Source organism: Hemicordylus capensis, chromosome 6, assembly GCF_027244095.1.
Source record: "Hemicordylus capensis ecotype Gifberg chromosome 6, rHemCap1.1.pri, whole genome shotgun sequence".
Taxonomy (NCBI): domain Eukaryota; kingdom Metazoa; phylum Chordata; class Lepidosauria; order Squamata; family Cordylidae; genus Hemicordylus; species Hemicordylus capensis.
This window is the reverse complement of record NC_069662.1, coordinates 63,886,571-63,907,537: the sequence shown is the minus strand read 5'-3', so window position 1 is coordinate 63,907,537 and position 20,967 is coordinate 63,886,571. Positions and strand designations below refer to the sequence as shown.

The 20,967-nt window shown below is 46.7% G+C and overlaps 1 protein-coding gene across 17 annotated transcripts in view; it reads right to left on the bottom strand.

The window, feature by feature from the left end:
• EPHA5 (EPH receptor A5) overlaps positions 1 to 20,967 on the bottom strand; it is a 381,695-nt gene that overhangs the window by 153,415 nt on the left and 207,313 nt on the right. The window lies entirely within an intron of this gene.

Sequence of the window (20,967 nt, the reverse complement as noted above, 5' to 3'; positions counted from 1 at the left end):
GACAACATCAGGACAAAAGAAAAGAGAGCATCCACCACGGCAGCAATACTTCTACCATATTAAAAAGGGGCAATGGGTCAACACCAGGATGAAACACAAGAACAGATGTGAGCCTCAAGCTTGTGCCAAATAAGAACTATTGTTCAAGAAACATACAAAAGCCACCATATTCCTCTAAAAAAACGTTATATGGGACCATGAATTGTGAAGCAATTTTCTTGCAAAGAATAATTCCCCCCAAATGTTCGTAAAAATATTTCTCAGGAATGCTGGGGAGAATTCCAAATTGTTTCAACTTTCTGAAACAATCAAAACAGCAGTTGCAATGACATTAATCAGGGCAAATTTCCCAATGCACAGAAACACAGAATCATTTTCACTTGCTTCTGGAATACCAGAAAAAAGAAGGAGCTAAATACCATGGGAGGGCATTCCAGGATGGCAACAAAGACATCATGCTTCAAAAGATGCAGTGATGTCAGAAATGATGCACTGCCAAGGGTGAATATTGGTTGAACATTAAGAGCAACTTCCTAATGGTACAGCACCCTGGCAAATAGGACTAATTACTCAGAGAGTTATGGGTTCTTCCTTAATGGCGGTCGTCAAGCAGAGGGCAGTCATCTCTCGGAGATGCTCTTGCTCTGGGTTTCCTGCATAAAGCAGGGGATAGCACTTGAATGGCTCCCTCCAACTCAATGATTTTATCGTTCTATGAATCCTAAATATGAATGCATGAGAATGCATTGTGTTTCTGGTGATAGACAACAATGGAAGGACCATCTGGCCTGAGCTACTAGGAAAAAACACAAAGGCTTGGAGGCTGCACCTTGTTCCTCCCAGCAAGAGCCCAAGTAAGGGGAACATCAGCATGGCTCAAAAGGATTTAAATGCTTGTTAAACATTCAGTTTTCCATCTTTTCCCTAAACCTTTTTTAAAAAATGCTTTTATTAGTATTACAAGTGGAAACAGAAAGGTTACATCTCTGAGACTCCAACAAGACCAAACAGGTTTACATACAAGTTCTTATCCTTCAAAACCAAAACAAAGGACAAATACAATAGTGTTAGCTGAATCTAAAGGGTCCTAAACTAGGCATCAGACATCAGTAGCAATCAGTAAAGAATCTTGAACCCCACAAAGTGAAATTAGAATAAGAAGAAAAAAGGTCTGTCGCAGCGTGATTGATTGATCATCCCACTATCAAAACAGTCTGAAGAGGAGAGCCAACCCAACTATGATATATAAAGTAGATATGATACAATTATTTCGAACACAGGGCAAGACATCTCCAATACTCTGTGATTTGAGCATCACAGACACGAAAAATGATATTAGGTATTATTGATAAGATACCATATTCTATAGGGAGGGGAATATAAGTTCTCTTGCTCTAATTTTGTCCTACTTCTGAATTAAGACCTGTGTAAGTAATAATAAGAAACAAAATTTATTGAAACTTTCAATAAGTGGGATAACTGAGTCTTGTAACGTATATGTTTAATAAAGTATGTTTTATAATGTGTTATTCTCCAATACTCAACAAAAGGAAATTTCCTAAGCAAATCATGGATCTTCTAGCCTTTTCCGTCCCATCAACATTAAATGAGAGATATAGCAATAGCAATAGCAATAGCACTTACATTTATATACCGCTCTATAGCCAGAGCTCTCTAAGCGGTTTACAATGATTTAGCATATTGCCCCCAACATTCTGGGTACTCATTTTACCGACCTCGGAAGGATGGAAGGCTGAGTCAACCTTGAGCCCCTGGTCAGAATCGAACTTGTAACCTTCTGGTTACAGGGCGGCAGTTTTACCACTGCGCCACCAGGGTCTCATAATATAATGTATTAACTTACAGTGGTCCCTCTACTTACAAAATTAATCCGTTCCGAATGCACATTTGTAAGTCGAAAAGTTCGTAAGTCGAAAAGCGGTTTCCCATAGGAATGCATTGGGAACGGATTAATGTGTTCCGGAGCCTAGAAAAAAGACCCAGACCCCCAGTAAGGCTTGCAAACTGCACAGGAACATTTCTTTTCAAGAATAAACAGGCAGTAAACAGGCAGGCAAGTCAAGGAAACCGCATGTAAAATTCGTAAGTCGAGGAAACCCCATCTAAAAATTTGTAAGTCGAAAAAACCGTATCTAAAACCGGATCTAAAACTGCCGTTTGTAACTCGAAAAATACTTATGTCAAGTAGTTCGTAAGTCGAGGGACCACTGTATATGTTAAGCTGGTGGGCTGAGACAATCTAAAATGATCAAGGGTCATCCATGATTCTAGCCAAACTGAAAATGAGTTCAAATAATTTTAAATTCCTTGTTCTATCCAACCGGATAACCAGTTTACAATAGGAACCACAGCAGCAGACTTCACCAGCAAGATGCTGTACAGTTCTCTTCCACATGAGTTTCAATGTTATAAATAACAGGAACAGGAATATAAATAAAGATTGGTCCTACTAATAAGAGCTCAAAAACAGATATGTAATTTTAGGTGTACCTCAGATATATGTCTCAAATATATCCTCATATACATTATTAATTACACTTCAGTACCGTTTATAATATTGTAATATCAATACAATAAAGGGGAAAGCTCTCAGGCAAGACATATGTTAGTTCTATATGTCTCTGCGTTCAAATCGCTCCCTAAATTGCTTCAATCCCTTCATACTGGCTCTCTCCTCCAAAAACCATTCGGCTACCTCCTAAAGAATTTGTTAGAGATTCAAACAGCAATACAGAGAAGGCTTGTTAATGTCTGTAGGTTCGACTAAAAACCTAACTGTCAGAGAGAACAGAGTTTAGAACTCTCACAGAACACTCTGCCTAAATTCAGTTAATTATTGGGCAACTGTATATGCAAAACGGTTTCAACCAAGATTATTCAATGGAGAAGAAAATAAGAGTTAAAGAAAAAACGCTAGTTCTGGCATACCAAAAGTAATATATGTATTATAAATACAAAGCCACATATCCACCAGTTCATGAAATTCACATCCAATCGCAAACTGGAATACAAAAACCATAGTAAAATAATGAACAAAGATCAGCTAAACCTTTAATAGTCCCACTCCTCTGTAATGAAAACCAAATAAACATACCGGAGAGATAAATGGAGGGAACTAAATTCAGCCTTGACTGATCTTTATAGCCTACAACTGGGAGCAAAAAATGTCAGACAATGGCAATACAATATCCCTTCTATACATGTATCTAATCCTTCACAGTTTGCTTCCAATTGCATTCAGCTAAACTTCTCAGAGTGTTATTATTAAGTATAATACTTATTATTAATAATTATCAGGTATTCATAACGGTTAATAAAAATCCGTGGGGAGAGAGAAACTGAAACTAATAGAAGCAGAATACCCTTCAGCTGCTTGTCCCTAAACCTTTCTTAACCTAACGCTTTTGCTCTTAGAGCCAAACCAGATGTGACATGGACAGCCATATATGTTGCTTACCTGTCTACTACAACTTTCACATATAAGTAATGATGTGGTGAGTCTAATTTTCATATCAAGAGAGGTGTACAAGTGAGGGGAGCTGAACCCCACTTTGCTTTCAGCTTACGTCTCCATGGTCAGTCAATTTCCCCCAGTCCAGCTCCATACTAAGCACAAGCAGGGTTAGGAGGAAGGCATCTGGGTGATGAGCCACAAGGAAGTGAAGGGGATAGGAGGGTTTATTCCCCACCCCCATCTTCATGCAAATGTTTGAAACTTATCCACTCCAACTTTATACACAGAATAGACTCACAATTAAACAAGTGTGGCTGCCCCATCACAATTAGTTTGACCCCTAGATCAAAAACTGGAAGACTGCAGGTTTATCTATAGCACCAACTTACTATAAATATAATAGAAACAAGAAAAACAATACATAAGCTAACAGAAGCAGTTTTAAGTGTGGGTGGGTGGGGGGCGGGCGGGCGGGTATATGGAAAGAACATCATTCTAGTAAGAGCTTTAGCTCCAGTGACTGTGGATGCTGATACCTTCTGAAATCCAGCCCTTAAAAGTTAAGATGAATCACAGATACAGATAGCCTGTGAGTGCATTCAGATTGAATTTGTTCTGGAGGACTGTTCATAAATTACTTAAATGTGGGGCTCATGCTTTATGGCTCCTGGTATGAAATGCAGGACATTTATTTACTCCAAGGCTATCTCTAAAAATGGCCCTATCTATAAAGATGCTATGTGTTACATTTAAATATCTACAAAAACTGGAGATGGGGAGGTAATACACAAGAATATCTCTATTCCTCACTTGTATTTCAAAGTTACAACCCAGTACACTTACCCACACAGAATACAGAGGACACGAGAGATAAAAGTGAATAAACAGTCACATATAACAAAAGCACCCTATGTGTAAAATGTACAGGGTATAATTAGCCTTCAAAGAGGTCTTGAGTTTATCCAATTATGTCTCAAGACAGACAGACAATCATTAGAGCACACAACATCTGATGTGGTGCTATTTTGTGTAAACTAGCAGTTGTGAGATAAGACAGCTTTCATTGATAGATTTAGATACAAAGCAGTGTAATTTGCTGATGTCAATGTGATACATGTGATGCCTGATTAATTTCCAAGAGAAAGACATACAATCATACCTTCTCAAATTTCAAAATCTGGAAAGGGCAAGGATGCCAGGTCAAACCTTTGATTTGGTACCTGACTTGGCAGATCTGGGAACAGGAGATTTCCTGTGTCAGGAAATTACTTCTTAGTTAGGTTTAAGTCTGCAGTAGAATCTTGCCTCTGCAGAGGTGGTGGACCTATAAGAGTGGTCTGGCTTAGATGCTGATGGAATGTGACATTACTAAGAGTCTTCAAGGCATTTTCTGTTGGCATCACTGGCACTCCCATCAAGCTCTAATCACTTTGTGACACATGAAGATACAGTAATTCCCAGACTTCCTTTTCTGCTAAGCATAGCCCATTCCTTAGCTTGCTGGATATTGGAGTCAATGAAGTAACTAGAGAGACTGCTTAAATGCAGGTGGCTGAAAACTCCACGTGAAACCAACCAAACAGATACAAATACATTTTCAAACCTACTTTGTGACACATTTGCTGCCATGTTGATGGCCACAAACAAACAATACTTCCTGTTACCGTCTTGTACATGCAATGCTGTTCTCCCCCCTGCCTCCCAATTATTCCTTTCCTCTCTCTCTCTCTCTCTCTTTTAGGGCCAAGTTACACATATAGCTGAGCTTACTGCAGTGACCTATTTGGTACACATCATTTAGCATATGGCAGCCACCTTTATTGGGAGAAAGGAGTGCTCCTGGGAAGTGTTATAATAGAGAATTTAAGCACTAATGACTCAGGAAATACTTGACAACCCACCCCTCCTCCCCGAACAACAAAAGAACCTATCCCTTTACTGACTGATTTTTAACGTATATAAGAGGGTATTTTCTTTAAAAAGGGGCATGTCACCTTCAATTTAACATATCATAATCTGTTACAAAACAGCTTCTCAGGAATCAATTTTGGGTTACATCTTTTTCAATAGATCTGCATGAAATTTGGGGAGATGGTGGCATTGGTCCCCTAGTTGCCAAATTTCAGGCACTTTGGACAACCGATTTGGATTTTTATGACAATTAGAATGTTCATGGCTTATAGTAATGGGATGCAGTTTTTACTGTTCACCTTAAGTGCAAGGGCACTATGGCGGCTTTGTAATAAGCTTGTCATAATAATTTATTTTACATTGCTTTTTTACTTTCCAACATTTGCTTGAAGATCCTGCACAGGATCCAGACTAAGTTAGTTGTGAGTAACAACCATTAAAATAAATGAAGCAAGTTAGTGATTAATGACTTGAGTCCTATTAATTTCAACATGATTTAGTCATTTTTAACTTAGTCTAGATTCTGCCTTTTAACCATAATTAACACATGTAACATTATTTTGAGTGACTTTTCCTTGGAAGATATATAAGACCTGTCTATTGCCCTCAGCTATGTTTCTTTTGGGGATGACAGTGGCTATAGCGCATTACTCTCTCTCTCTCTCTCTCTCTCTCCTTCCTTCCTTCCTTCCTTCACAAACTATGCTTTAGAATGCGGTCTGTTATGGTTATAACATTCCTCTTCAATCTTAAAGTCTCTTTTGGTATCCTAAGTGATCTCCTCAAAATGGCATGGATCTAATGGGCTTAATTTCTCATAAAGTATTATTTTATTCCTTTTATTTTAAAAAAATCACTCTTCCTTATTCTACAAGTTTATAGAAAAGTACTTATCTGGACTGTGACACCATTATTCATTTTAATAGCAGGCTCACAGGTAAGAAAAAGGAAAGAGAATAAAGGAGAAAAGATGGAAACATAATTCCTTCTAATTTAGAGGCAGATGGCTAAGAAAATGTTTGAATCTGTTACAGACACCTGTTCTTTTCATAGTTCCTTATATCACATTTATCTACTGATCTGATTAACAACCACAAACGTGCAAGGGAAAAAAAAATCCTTAAATAAAATCTCTGCCAAAGCAGCTGATTTGATTTTTTTTAAAGACACAGGAATTAAAATAAATGGTGCTATGTGGAAGCAAGATGTGTTACTGTTTGCCGCACATCTATTGCTGACATTTTAACAAAAAACTGAAGGCTCAACTTAATCAAATGATTGTTTCTATAGATTATTACAGGGGTGTGTGTGTGTATGTGTGTGTGTGCGCGCACGTACAGACACACACTTGACAGAAAGACAGCCTGTGGTATCTGACCCAACCCTACAGAAAAAAATGTCAGGAGGGTTGACATCCCTCCCACCTCAGATTGTTGCCAGAGAGAGCTATCTACTAATCCTCTTCATTACCTATGGAAAGTGTTTGTTTGTTTTGGATTTAGTTCCACTTTCACTAGCTGTGAAGTACTCTACTCTCTCTGGATAGACAACTCTCTGAAAACTTTACTGCTGAAAGTTTAAAAAAACCAAACACATTAAATCTCAACAGATTTACAGATTAACCTATCCCCTTGAAATTAAAAACACAGACCTCTGTCATCATACGCTACATGTTGTACAACTTTTCAAACTTTTCTGCCTGTTGTGGTCCAGTCTGTTACCAACCCCTCTCCCTCCAGTAGCAACTCAGAATCAGAGACTCCAGGCAATGGCTCCTTTAAGGCCAGGACACTTCAGGCTTGGAGGTGGGATTGTAAAGGATGATGTGAGCTCAGGCAGTATTTAAAAGCTCCATTGGCCTGCAAAAACTGGTGAGGCAATTTGTTCTATGGGGCCTCTCCAAGGCACTCCTGCCTCTGCCTCTTCCTCTGTCTTCCTTTCACCCAGCCATGTCACAGCTTTGCTGCAGCACATCTCCATCCTTGATTCCACCTCTTCTTGCTTGCCTTCACTACCACCAGATTCTCAATTACACTTCACCTCCAGCCTCATGGGCACTGAGGTCAGGTCAGAGCAGGAGCCATTCAGGTCATTCTGAAAATATAAAATGAGGAGCAAAAAAGTGAAGCAGTGTTTCCCTTTTACATGACGGCAAAGGCCAGCCGATCGCCGCCTCTATAGGCGGCGCAGCTTGTTTGCCCTCAGCCCCTCCTCCAGGAGCACGTGGCACCAGGGAGCCAGCTCCCATTGGCCCTGACGCGTCACAAGAGACGGGGCAGGCAGCAGCAAGCCGGCAGCACGCATGCGCCGGCTCAGTCCTTCTGCAGCTTGCGCAGGAGGACGTGCTGCTGCCGAGCTCCGAGGCCTCCATGTGGCCGGGCCTGCCGGGAGTGGTTGCGGTGGTCAGCGGCGGCAGCCAGGAATGGCAGCTTGGGGGCGACGGATGCCAGGAGGAGCGGTGACGGAGGACAGGAGCGGCTGCGGGGGCAGCGGAGGCCACGAATGGCGGTGGAGGACTATCGAGCCTGGCCGCCTGGGGTATCGGGGCTGGGGCTGCTTGCGGGGGCAGGAGAGGCCGCGAGCGGCGGCAGAGGGCTTTTAAGCCTGGCCACTCCGGTACTGCAGCCCTGTGGGGGCTTTTAAGCCTCACCGCCATATCAGTTGCAGCGGCCCATCGGCGGGGGCCGCGGCTTTTAAGCCCGGCCGCTCCGGTACTGGGGCCGGCCAGCCCGCCGGGGCCTGCTTGAGCAGCCCTGTGGGAAGCGTGCAGATCGCCGGGGGCTGGGCCAGTGGCTTCTGCTGGCTCAGCGACCCATCAGCGAGGGCCTCGCCACTTTTGGGCGCCGTTTTTTGGCCCGTCATCGGGCAGTCAGCCGGGCGGGCGGCTTCAGCTGCTGGGGGGCTTTTAAGCCCCACTGCTCTGGCCCCGCTGCCCTAGAGGGCCGGGGCCCATTAGCAGGCGTCCCGCCTGGGGAGGGCATTGTGGGCGGGGTGCTTAGGCCCAGTTGTTCATGGGCCTGCCAACGGGGGTCCCGCCGGGGAAGGGGCTTTGCCACGGCCGGGCTTTTAAGGCTCACCGTCTGGTGGTCATAGGCCCTCTGGCCGCACGGGGCTTCGAGTGAGCGCAGGCCTCCCTTTGCCCACCCAGGACTTCAGTGCTGGGTATGGGCGGCTGGGCGTGGGCAGCAGGGTGCACGGCCACCATGGGCCCAAAGAAGGCCCCAGCTAAAAAGGGCGGGAAGGCCCCGGCAAAGAAAGGCAGAAAACCCACGCGGCCGGCCAAGAGGCCCAATGTCCCCGAGGAGTCCTCAGATGATGAGGGCGACCTCAAGCTGGGGGCCATCAGGGCACTTATCGCGTGACTCCAGGCCCTCGAAAAGCAGCGGGCCACACCAAGGGAGGATGATTCAGGTGGGGGGCCTTCAGGGGTGCCCTCACATACACGAAAGGTATCCAGGGCAGATAAGAAGGCCAAACTGATGCATGGTTTTGCTGAACGTTTGGCAGCGCTGGAGGCGGCGGCTGGACCATCCCCGGTGGAAGTGGTCGGGAGCAGGCCACACCAGGCGGAACCAGAGCCAGGTGACGGAGGTGACGACCGCGGGGACGACAGGGGAGACGCTGGTGAGTCCCCGCAAAGGGCATGGCCTTGGGGTTTGCCTTACAATGCCCCCTATGGGCCATACGGTTGGTACCCCGGGCCTGTCAACTGGGCATCTCCGCATGCCACCTGTAATCAGGTTTGGCAGGGGGGGTTCTGCCCTGGCCCCCCACGGGGCGGCGGTGCAGATGGGCACTGCCTGGCACACCGGAGACGGGCCAGTCCCTTTGGGAGACCACCTCTTGCCGGTGGTCAAAGAGCGGATTTGGAAGGGTGAGTGCATGGATATATTCCAGTTGCTATTCAAAGAACCCGAGCCAGTTGACAGGGACGGGACACAGGGGAAAGACAAGGAGAAGACTAGGAGGAAGCCCATTGAACATAATTGGGCCAATTGGGTCTCTGGGTAGACAGTCTACATGGGGGTGATAATGCAAAAGTATCCCGAGAGGCCCCCCGTGCTCATTAAGTACTTTGATATTATCCACAGGGCCTTTATGGACTTTGCAGGTAATGCCTGGGAGCGCTACAACCAGGTGTTTCGGGAGTGCGCCTCCAATAACGTGGGGATCTCATGGGAAAGGCAGCACCCCGAGCTATGGCTCCAGATCATGACGCCCGCCAGGCCTTTGGTTGGCGAGCGTTCTGACAGCGGGCACCTCATTTCCAAGACCCCGGCAGTGTCAGCAGCCTCTGCTGCGGGCGCCTAGGGGGTTCAAAGTCCCCTGGTATGCTGGGAGTTTAATAAGAACGGAAAATGCGCGCGCTCCCCGTGCAAGTACCGGCATGACTGTGGCTTCTGCTGCGGGCGACACGCTGGCCTCTACTGTCAGAGGACCAAAGCCCTCAGGGGCAAAGGGGGCTACCAGAGCCCTGGAGGGGGAAGGGGCCCGGCAGCTGCCAATGGGGCTGGCGCGGGAAAAGGGCCCCAGCCCAATTAAAATCCCGGTGCTCCGGAGGTTGCTGCGCGATTACCCTGATAGGGAGCGCGCACGCTACATAGAGGACGGTTTTGTGGAGGGCTTTAGAATACCATGCCACTCCAGGCGGGTCCATAGCTTTGCCCGCAACTTAAAATCCATTGAGGGAATGGAACACATAGTGGCTAGGAAGATTGCTAAGGAAGTAACGCTAGGGAGGGTGCTTGGCCCCTTCACCACGCTTCCGCTGCCAACCTTGTGGGTATCCTCGTTAGGCGTGGTCCCAAAGAAGGCGCCAGGTGAGTACAGGCTTATACATCACCTGTCCTGCCCGAGGGGCAGCTCGGTCAACGATGGCATACCGGCCGAGCTCTGCTCGGTTCGATACACATCCTTTGATGAGGCAGTAGCCATGATCAGGGGTTGTGGGCCACGGGCCCTTATAGCGAAGTGCGATATCGAATCCGCTTTCCGCCTGCTGCCCGTGCACCCTGGTGACTTTGACCTGCTGGGCTTTGCATTTGATGGGGGGTTCTACATTGATAGAGCTCTTCCCATGGGGTGCTTGGTCTCCTGTGCGGCCTTTGAAGCCTTCAGCATTATGTTGGAGTGGGCGTTGCACCGGGCGGCGCGGCTCAGTTCCTCCACTCATTACCAAGACGACTTTATTTTTGGAGGAAAGGCGGGATCTGGCCAATGCCAGCACCTGCTGCACACATTCAGAGCTCTCTGTAGTGACTTGGGGGTGCCCCTGGCGAGGGACAAGACGGAGGGGCTGACCACCAAGCTCACTTTCTTGGTGATAGAGCTGGATACGGTAGGGCAGCTATCACACCTGCCTGAGGACAAACTCCATACCTTGAGGGAACTGCTCAGGGAATGTAAGGGGGCCAGGAAGGTTACGTTACGCCAGTTGCAATCGCTGGTGGGCCACCTTAACTTCGCCTGCAGGGTGGTGGCCCCCGGTCGCCCCTTCCTAAGGCGCTTGTGCGACGCCACAGTGGGGTGCGCTCGGCCCCACTTCCTCATCAGGGTGACAGCCGCCATGAGGGAGGATATGGGGCTCTGGCTTACCTTCCTGGATTCCTTCAATGGGGTGTCATTCTGGCGGTCCTCCCAGCTTCTCGAAGCTGACTTCCAGGTGCAGTCCGACGCCGCGGGTGGCCTCGGCTTCGGCCTGTACCCGCAAGGGTGCTGGTGCGCAGAACGCTGGCCGAGCGGGTGGTCTGAACAGGGAATCACAAGGGACCTCACGTTCCTGGAGCTCTTCCCCACAGTGGTGGCGGTGCACATCTGGGCGGAGTCCTTCAAGGACTCAGTGGTGCGGTTTTGGTGTGACAACCTGGCCGTGGTCCAGATCATTAACAACCAAACCTCTAAGTCGCAGCGGGTGATGGGGTTGGTTCGTGCCCTGGTTTTGACCTGCCTGTGCCATAACACTCTTCACTGCCCAGCATGTTCCTGGAATGCAGAACGAAGTGGCAGACGCACTGTCTCGCTTCCAGATGCAGCGCTTCCGGAGACTGGCCCCCGGAGCCGCCGAGCAGCCTGAGCAGGTGCCCGAATGGTTATGGAACCTTGGAGTATAGAGGCGTTTAGGGATATCCAGGCTTCCATAGCGCCCAGGACCCATTTAGCCCACGACAAAAGGTTTAGGGCTTTTCTGCAGTTTATATCGCAGGTAGGACTGGAGCACGTCTGGCCAGCGCCGCCGGAGCAACTTATGCAATATCTGGTGCACCTTCGGGCCAGGGGGCTGGCGGTAAGCACCTTGGCCGGCCACCTGGCCACGCTGGCCTTCTTTCTAAAGGCTAAGGGGCTCCCTGACCATTCAGGGGACTTCAGGGTGCGGCACATGCTGGAAGGCTGGGCGAGGGAGACGCCCGCGCAGCCCGATCATCGCAGGCTGATCACCCCTGAGGCGTTGCAGCAGGCCCTGCTGCAGTTGGTCGGGGTTTGTTCATCCCCTTATGAGGACGCCCTGTTCCGGGCGGCAGCCCTGGTGGCCTTGTTTGGGGCCTTTAGAGTAGGTGAGATGTTCCCCAGGGGCAGGCATGGCCCGACGGGCAGGGTTCTCCAATTTATCAACCTCAGCATGGGCGCTTCCCAGGTGGTGCTCCGCCTTCATTTTTCAAAGATGGACCAGAGGGACAGGGGCCCTGCATGCAGCAGACGATCTGGGATTGTGCCCTGTGCGGGCACTGGCGGCCTACACGGCGGCCAGGGGAGCTGCCATGGGATGCCTCTTTGTCCACACTGACGGGCACCACGTGACCCAATTCCAATTCTGGTCAGTGATGAGGAGGGCTTTTGTGGTGGCTGGTGTGCCCACGCAGAACTTAGCCTCCCATTCCTTTCGCATAGGGGCAGCTTCATTCACTGCACGCATGGGCTACGCGGGCCCGGAAATCCGGCGGCTGGGCAGGTGGCGGTCTGCGGCCTACCGCAGATATGTGCGGTAGGCAGGAGCAGGCGTGCCCCCCCGGTAGGCGGGAGCAGGCGTGCCCCCCCCAACACCATCTCCCAGCCCCCGCCGAGCTTGCCCCCTCATTGCCATTGCTGGCCTTTGCGGCATTTCACTCACCTTGTCTCTTCTTTTGCACAGGGCCTCAGTCGACAGGGCTGCGGGTGGCCAGGAGGCGTGCCAGAGTCCTCATACTGGGCCACTCCTTCGTTTTCTGGATACACAAGTGGGCGCAGGGCGCCGAACCCGGAACTCAGCTTGGCCTGGGGCGTTGGGCCTCGGTGGGGTGGCTTGGTCGGCGGGGCATGCGGAGGGCCCAGTTCCTGCCAATGCTGTACAAATTCCTGGAGGGGAATCCTGCACCGGATGTCCTGCTGCTGCATTTCAGGGGCAACGACCTAGTGAGCCAGTCGGGCATTTCACTTTCACGGCAGATTGTTCAGGACCTGGCGGTCGTCTTCTCTTGGTGCCCTGGGCTGGTGGTCATTTGGTCTGACATCACCCAGCGGAGAGTTTGGAGGGGTGCGGGTAAGCAGAACAAGGTGGATAGGGCCAGGTGAGGGGTAAACGCGGCAATTGCACGCTTTCTTGCCTCTGAGGGGGGCGGCTGCATTCCACACGATGACATCAAGTTTTTGCTCCCCCTTTTGTATAGGGGTGACGGGGTACATCTGTCCCCCTCGGGCATGAGGTTCTTTCTGGACGACCTTCGGCTGGGATTGGCGACGGTATTGGTAGGCTTGTGGGCAGGCGGAGCGTCAAGCTAGGCTGACGCCCGCCGTGGCGGGCACAGTGCGGTGGTGAACTGCTAAAGTGGTGCAGCACCTTAGGTAACCTTTTAGCTGTAAGGAGGAGGGGCGGATCCCTTGAGGCTTGACAGATCAGGGATGCTGCTTTGCTCCTACCTCTCTGCAAACGACACCCTACCGTATGGCTTGACCTTAGGTTGGTGACGAAGGGCGCCCCCTTCGTGAAGGCGGGCCGCCTGGAGCCAAGGTGTCTGCGCCATGGGCTTTTAGGCTGGGGCGGCCACGTGGTGGGTCGACCCATTAGGGGTCGCACTGCTGCTTCTTGAATGCCAATCCCAGCTGCCGTGCCCTGTGGGCACTATTGGAATTTGTTACCCCTAATAAAAGTGGCCAATTCCACCAAACGCATTACGTGTCCGTGTCTCCTTGGATCTGGGTGCAAGGCAGATTTCTCCACATGAATAATGGTCAGAGCAGGTGGGGGACTTACATTCCTGTAGTTTTGGGAACTTTCTGCCATGAAACAAGAAGGTTTTAGACATTTCTGGAGTTCTTTTTTAAACCGCCCCCAAAAGAATAATTAAAAACCAACTAATAGGAGAAAAACCGTGCGATCCAGGGGGGGGATCGGGGGGTCGTGGCACTTTTTGGCGCCCCCCCACGTGACCCACCAGAATGGCGCCCAGGGCACGTGCCCTGCCTGCCCCCCCTATCATTACGCCCCTGAGTTTGATGCAGTATAGAGAGAGTTTATTTTGGTGGATGTATTGTTATCTGAAGCAATGGGGTGCCCTGGAGTGTTGGCTCTGTGTATTTTTGGTAACAGGCAGAATCTTACTGGAGAAGGGATTGGATTGATGAGAAGCTGTTTCAGTTGTGAGACATTTTCTCTTTATAGGTTTCTGCATGATTTCACTGATATGTTAAGATCCATGGTAATATCTTCATCAAGGAGTCAATAAGGCTGTTTTCACAAGCAGCCTAGACTGGCTAGGCTGCTCGTGTGGAGTTTTAAGATCTGCAGATATCCCACTGCTCCTGCTCATCCTAACCCTACTTCCTAGCCCAGGTCTTAGCCAAGGTTAAGGGAGTATGCACTTCCTTAACCTGGCTGCTGGGAGCATGACTCCCCTCAAGCTGCACACACCTAAGGGTGCCTAGAGTGCCTGTCTGATGGGGGAATCCCCCAAGGCATTCATTTTTTTCTTCTCATGAAAGGTTGTAATAAGTTGGTTTGGGTGCATGATTGTTGATGAGTCTGGAAACTGACAAGAAAAATGTTTCCAAGACTGGATTTCTGTTGGCATTTGGGGTCCATGTATTTGGTGTATGGAACTGAAGTAGAGGGTCTTTACTGTAGTGAACTCTGTCCTCTTCAGAGTCACTGAATACTATTTTAATTTGCAGCTTCTTTCATATACTTTGATGTCACTTTTCATTTGTGCTTTGTTATGCTCTCTTGGTGTCAGGCAGAAGTTGAGTCCTTCAGACAGTAGTTTAATTGCACACTGTTAAATGTTTCCTGCAGTGAGGTCTAATACTCTTGTGGAGTCATCGTATTAGTAGAATCATATGGTGTGCACACAGACACACACACACACACAGATACCATAATGAGATAATTTAATCTAAAGGGCAGAATGGTTAAGGCTCATAAAATTATAACACTGAGCAAAGAAGCTTCTCTCCTTTCTGTGGATGTCAAGAGAAAATGCCAGATCACTTGTGCAACTCACCCACCACCAGTAACAACTGCAATCCCCACAATGTTGAGAATAAGATCTGACCTGCACGTCTATTTTGGGATGCAATCAGCACAAGAAAAGAATGGAAGAGGATACTGATCTTGGGATTTGGGATGATTTAAAAATATTAATTTTGGTTTGTGTCAGTATCATGAGGGACCGCCTGCTCCCAGGGGTTGCTGCTCGCTTGACGAGGTCATCTGAAGGGGCTCTGCTCTGGGTGCCGACAATGAGGGAGGCTCGGTTGTCGTGCACACAGGACAGGGCCTTCTCTGTCGCTGCCCCCAAACTCTGGAATGCTCTCCCTGTGGTTATTCACTCCTCAGTCCCTATCACAGCTTTTAGAAAGCATATTAAATCCTGGCTTTTTACCCAGGCTTTGTGCTTGTGTTTTAAAATTTTTAATCAATTTGTTTTATATTTTTAGCTTAATATTTTAATTGTGTCATTTTTACAATTTTGTTTTTAAATTCTGCTGTAAACCACCTTGGGATTGTTTTAATGAAAGGCAGTATATAAATCTAACAATAAATAAATAAATAAATAAATAAATAAATATTAAGATAAACAGCACAATTCACTGAAGCAATCCTGCACAATCTTCTGCTTGCAAGTAGCTACTCACCCAATCACTGGTGGTGAGTGAGAATTGGCCCCAGGAGATCAGGCAGAAAAGTTTTACAAAAGTTAATTTATTTTGCAGCAGCTTGGTAAACAGTTTGGGGTAGTAACTTCTCTACTTGTGTTCCAGATGTATAAACCCCACTGAAATGAATGGGGACTGCATAAGAGCACCAAACCCCCCCCCCCCCCAAAAAAAAACCCCAGGACAGTCACTATGACTAGTATTTCTTTAATTGATACTATTGGGATTACAATAACACCATTCATTTTCCAGGGAAAATGTAAATGTGATTCCACATAGGAAGCTGCCATATACTGAGTCAGACCATTGGTCTATCTAGCTCCATATGGTCTTCACAGACTGGCAGCAGGTTTCTCCAAGGTTGCAGGCAGGAATCTCTCTCAGCCCTAACTGGAGATGCCAGGGAGGGAACTTGGAACCTTCTGATGCTCTTCCCAGAGCGGCTCCATCCCCTGAAGGGAATATCTTACAGTGCTCACACTTCTAGTCTCCCATTCATTTGTAACCAGGGCAGACCCTGCTTAGCTACAGGTGAAACTAGGAAAATTAGAATATCGTGCAAAAGTCCATTGATTTCAGTAATGCAAATTAAAAGGTGAAACTGATATATGAGACAGACGCATTACATGCAAAGCAAGATAAGTCAAGCCTTAAATTGTTATAATTGTGATGATCATGGCGTAAAGCTCATGAAAACCCCAAATCCACAATCCCAGAAAATTAGAATATTACATGGAACCAAGAAGACAAGGATTGTAGAATAGAACAATATTGGACCTCTGAAAAGTATACAGTGTATTGGCCAGCAAACTCACCTGACCTGACCCCATAGAGAATCTATGGGGCATTGCCAAGAGAAGGATGAGAGACATGAGACCAAACAATGCAGAAGAGCTGAAGGCTGCTAATGAAGCATCCTGGTCTTCCATAACACCTCATCAGTGCCACAGGCTGATAGCATCCATGCCACGCCGCATTGAGGCAGTAATTGCTGCAAAAGGGGCCCAAACCAAGTACTGAATACATATGCATGCTTATACTTTTCAGAGGTCTGATATTGTTCTATTCTACAATCCTTGTCTTCTTGGTTCCATGTAATATTCTAATTTTCTGGGATTGTGGATTTGGGGTTTTCATGAGCTGTACACCATGATCATCACAATTATAACAAATTAAGGCTTGACTTATCTCGCTTTGCATGTAATGCGTCTGTCTCATATATCAGTTTCACCTTTTAATTTGCATTACTGAAATTAATGGACTTTTGCACGATATTCTAATTTTCCGAGTTTCACCTGTAAGAGGACAAGTCATGCTTGCTACCACAAGACCAGCTCTCCTCCCATAAACCTTTGGAGCATACACTGAAGAATGAATCCTACACAGTTCTTGGCAAATGCCCTTGAACTGCTAGGTTACCCTAAACTTGAAAAGCCTTGAACCAGCTGACTGATTTATGTCCAGGCATGTTGCAAAAGAATGAGCTGTGCAAAAGCATGGAAGGAAAGTGAAGTAAGGTATTCCACATCATTCCACAATAATACCCACCTTCCTGTTCATGTCTGGGTTCAGTAGTGGCCCATCTTAATGAGCCGGGGAGCACCAAATGAGTACAGCTGCCTCTGGTTCCTGGAAGTCTTGGATGCGTCTCTTTCTCCGATCCCCACCCCTGCCCTGGCATTAATAAGAGCTGCACTACCTGCAGGCTGGCCATTTGTCAGCTAGAACGGTGCAGACTATACTGTTAATAATTGATTAGCCCATGCAGGTCTACCTGCCAAAAGGCCTGCCTGCAGGCAATATGGCTCTTGTTAATGCTGGGGTGCAGAGGTGCGCTTACCCCTGGACTTCTGGGACTACGTCCAGGGCCTCCACACCCCTGGGGCCCCCAAATCCTCTTTAGTCTGTCCTGGGTGGTGTGGCTGCTGCACAGGGCAGCCAAGCGTGACTGTGACCGGTAACTTGCAGCGAGCATGCATGGCCTCTGCTTTAGAGACAGAGGAGGGAGTGGGGAAAGAACTGTGTGGGATGGGAATATGTTAAGTTGCATGTTGAAATGTTTCTGCTAATGCATATTTGCATAAATATACCTGTTTTATATTCTTACATACTTGTGAGTTCAGTTGCTGTTTGTGACCTCAAGAACCCACATGTTAAAAATTGTGTGTGTGTGTAGGGGGATGATGCTTAACTTGGGGGGGGGGGGGCTCCAAAGGCCTTTAGGTCCAGGTTCCAAAATTACTTAGGTGCACCTCTGCTGGGGCGAGATGGGAGAGGGAGGTGAAACCGGGCCTGTTTGGAACCAGAAGCAACTGCACCTTGTTTGGCACCCCCACTCTTGGCTCATCATGGCAAGCTAATACTGCTTGAGTGGCACTTCACTGTCTCACCTCGGAGATTTCAAAAGGAATTACACGAATATCCAAGAAATAAAATATTGTTCAAAACTGTCATTTTTTCGAAGCTCTGAGATTTCTACAAATCCTTGGACAACTCCAAAGACAGTTTAAACAGCCGATTAAACAACCCTTTAAAGCAGTTATTATCATACTGCTAAATGATAAGTGATTTCTTACTGTCTGATTACTTACTGCCTTAACGAAGCAGCTTCACACAGAAATTGACCTTGCAGCCGTGTGTACTCTCTCAGAGCTGTTCTACACCGTGTGAAGAATGAAGTGATACTCTAAGGTGGTAAAAGTCTGAACTGTACTGCTACAGACAGCAAGTGGATGTCCCACTTTCCAATCCTCTTTCACATTAAAATATCCCTGTGTGTATCACAACAGGCATGGGGGTTATGCTAAACTTCTCTCCTTAACATCCTCATATACTAACACAAAGGGAATACTAATTGGTTAATAACTTTTACAAGGTCCCCACCTGCTGCCAGAAGTGATAGAATCCAGGATTCTACTGCCTCATTCTATGCAAATGCATAGCAGCTCAACTCCCATTCTCAAGTTTAAGACTGATACTGAAACACAAGTAAACTCCATTCTTCTTGTGCTGTTGATACAGATGACATTAGTATACTGTCCTGAGTGATTCTCTTGTATTCTGACTCTCAAAGAGAATAGCCCAGGATTTTTTTTTTTTATAAAAACAAAAGTTAGCAACAAAGAAAGGAATGCCTTCTCTAACTTGGGTCTTATTTCATGTGCAACTTTTATTTTTATTTTGGTTTCCTGAGTAATTTTTCTTGTGGGTGGTGGAACAGGTACCCATTACCAGCTCCTTCTCAAACCCCTTCCCTCTCAGAAACACAAAAGTATGAAATGATTGGTGTGAACACAAGAGTGAACACAAGGTGTGTACCTTCCCCCCTTAGAAGCAGTAGGGCTAGTGACTGTCTTGAGGGAGTGTTCCTCAAGCTGATAAAGTTCCTGATCTTTTCGTTCAAACCCTCCTCCCCACTCCTCATCACAGAGTTCCACTACCTCAACCCATCTGCTTCTCTGTTAACCATTACCAGTGCTCACAAACATTCTGTTCCACTGAGTAACATGTGGGCAGGTTGAAGGGGTTTGAGCTTCCTTAGGTCATTTTTTCTTCAGAGTTTCTGAACCCCAGGTCCAATCCCTGGGTTACAGCCTGCCTGAAACCTTGGAGAGCCACTGCCAGTCAGTGCAGACAATACTAAACTAGACAGACCAATGTTCTGACTTGGTATATGGCAGCTTCCTGTGTTCCTATGACTATGACAAAGGAGTTATCTCAAACTCTCCCACCCACAGGTCACCCTTATCTTGTTTGGTAGCAAACACCAAGTCAAGAGTGTGCCACATGAGTATAACCAGATACCAGCTGGATAAAATCAATGGTTCTCATGGAGGCCATGAAATCCTGAGATGCTTCCGCTGGGAAGTGGCTCAGCATGGACACTGAAGACTCCCAGCACAATAAGCCTGGAAATATCCAATGCCACAGCCTAGACCATCTCTGTCAGCTTAGGTAGGAAGACTAGTGGACAGCAGGCTGCACAATACACCAGCAGAATCCCAATTCTATTTTGGGAACCTATCACCTTGGTAACTGTTGTAAAAGGCACCTAGGCAGGGGAATTGAGTAATGATAGTGCAGTGGTAGGAAACCTGGTGGTTAAAGCAGGGAGTAACACCTCCCCCCCCCGCCCCCCCGCCCCCACAACACACTTCATCCAATCACAAGCAAGGTTGGCAAGCTCATACAAAATAAAATCCTATTTACCAACCTGGCTTTAAGCAATATAACATTAAAACAGAGCGGGAAGCAGTAAGCCTTCCTAGGTCATTTGGATGGCAGCAATATGAGGGGGACTAAGAGATACTGTCAGGACTATATGCGCACTTCATTTTTTCCAAGAAAATCTCTCTGCACTGCCTAGATCAGTGCCTAACAATAGTCTCATTCTGAGCTACTAACAGTCAATTGATATCATTAGGCTTGTCATTTTACTGGCTTGCCAATCTCAGGGACAAAACAGGTTTATTTAACAAGTGTTGTTTGGGGATTTTGTTGCTGTTGACAATGCAAAATATTTGGATGACTAGACAAAATATATTTTTCTTACATCAGAAAAACCTAAAAATATATAACATCAACTAAATTACTGGTGCATTACTCATGCATTCAATATAGGACTTACATGATGTTAGAATCATTTTACTTTCAGAATGGTAAGAACATATTGCCATTTTATTGAAAACTTTATGTTTTGTTTCATATGTTATGCTATCATTATGGCAGTCTTTCCCCCACTAAACAATGCAAATGTATTTTCTCTGAAGCAAAGGCCTTTTCTCTAAAGCAGCTATTTATACACTATTCTTGACAATACATGATTCTTTCCATAACTCAAGTACTACAGGAATTAAAATGCTGAGGAACCTCTCATATTCATGAACCTATATTTTGAGATCAAATATTTGCAAAGAGTTGCATTATTAGGGTTTTAAGATATTAAAAAACTCAGATTTTGGAAAGGAATCCTTGGTTAACAAAGATGTAAAGCTTGAGTTTTCAGGCACAGAAGCATTAACATTCTCAATGTGTGACAAAATCTGAAACTTGTAGACACAAATCCCACCAATCTATTGTCTTGTAATCTGAAGCTGAAAGGTTCAAAGCTACAAAATACAAATCCTAATACATTTAATTAGGGATGTGCATGAAACTGATTTTGCATTTTGTTTTCAGTTAAAAACAAAATGCAGATGGCCAAAATGTTTTGTCGAAACAGCAGTCGACCCAGTTGTTTTGATAGAAAGAAACATTGGACCTACCGTGAAGGGTTCTTTCTCCTCTGAAGTAGGAGGTCACGGCTCACAAAGGGTTAACTTCCACTCCTTGCTCCCAACAGACAGGATAGCCACAGGGGTTGAGGTAGGGATCAAGATAAGGGGCCTCTCCAGGGGCTGCTGCCTGTTGGAAGGGACAGGGAGAAAACCAGCCCTCTTTCCCCATAGTGTAACTTG